At 57.7% G+C, this 1330-nt stretch overlaps 1 non-coding gene across 1 annotated transcript; it reads right to left on the reverse strand.

Annotated features, from left to right (window-relative positions):
* Positions 1-419: 419 nt before the first annotated feature.
* TRNAA-GGC lies at positions 420-491 on the reverse strand. Its single transcript has one exon. It is a non-coding gene; the product is annotated as a tRNA-Ala (tRNA).
* Between the last annotated feature and the right edge of the window lie 839 nt (positions 492-1330).

Genomic DNA, 1330 nt, shown 5'->3' on the forward strand with positions numbered 1-1330 from the left:
CTTAACCACTACACCAAACTGGCTCTGAGTGGCATTCATACCTCTCTCTTCCTCATGTTATCCCCCCAACAAGAACCCTGCAAGGTAAGTTAGGCTGAGGCAGAGTGACTGACCCAATGCCTCCCAGCGAATTTCATGGTAGGATGGGGACTGGAAACCTGGCCTCCCTGATCCTCGCCCAACACTCAGACCATTGCTTTATCAAGGTCAGTATTGTCTACTCTGGCTGGCAGCCGGTCTGCAGTAGGCTGCAGTAGCAATGGGCCACTTCTAAGCAATCATGACCGATCATGAAGCTGCCTTATACTGAATTAGACCATTGATCCATTGAGGTCAGTATTGTCTACTCAGACTGGCAGCTGCTCTCCAGGGTCTCAGGCGGAGGTCTTTCCCACCACCTCCTGCCTGGTCCTTTTAACTGGAGATGCCAGGGATTGAACCTGGGACCTTCTGCATGCCAGGCAGAGGCTCTTCCACTGAGCCACAGCCCCTCTTGACAGCTCTCCAGGGTCTCAGGCGGAGGTCTTTCCCACCACCTCCTGCCTGGTCCTTTTCACTGGAGATGCCTGGGACTGAACCTGGGACCTCCTGCATGCCAGGCAGAGGCTCTGCCACTGAGCCACAGCCCCTCTCTACAGCTCTCCAGGGTCTCAGGCTGAGGTCTTTCCCATCACCTCCTGCCTGGTCCTTTTAACTGGAGATGCCAGGGACTGAACCTGGGACCTCCTGCATGCCAGGCAGAGGCTCTGCCACTGAGCCACAGCCCCTCTTCACAGCTCTCCAGGGTCTCAGGCTGAGGTCTTTCCCATCACCTCCTGCCTGGTCCTTTTAACTGGAGATGCCAGGGACTGAACCTGGGACCTCCTGCATGCCAGGCAGAGGCTCTGCCACTGAGCCACAGCCCCTCTTCACAGCTCTCCAGGGTCTCAGGCTGGGGTCTTTCCCATCACCTCCTGCCTGGTCCTTTTAACTGGAGATGCCAGGGACTGAACCTGGGACCTCCTGCATGCCAGGCAGAGGCTCTTCCACTGAGCCACAGCCCCTCTTGACAGCTCTCCAGGGTCTCAGGCGGAGGTCTTTCCCACCACCTCCTGCCCGGTCCGTTTAACTGGAGATGCTGGGGACTGAACCCGGGACCTTCTGCATGCAAGGCAGAGGCTCTTCCACTGAGCCACAGCCCCTCTCTACAGCTCTCCAGGGTCTCAGGTGGAGGTCTTTCCCATCACCTCCTGCCTGGTCCTTTTAACTGGAGATGCCGGGGACTGAATCTGGGACCTCCTGCATGCCAGGCAGAGGCTCTGCCACTGAGCCACAGCCCCTCTTCACAGCT

Source organism: Gekko japonicus, unplaced genomic scaffold (genome assembly GCF_001447785.1).
Source record: "Gekko japonicus isolate JY-2015 unplaced genomic scaffold, Gekko_japonicus_V1.1 scaffold4661, whole genome shotgun sequence".
Classification (NCBI taxonomy): Eukaryota; Metazoa; Chordata; class Lepidosauria; order Squamata; family Gekkonidae; genus Gekko; species Gekko japonicus.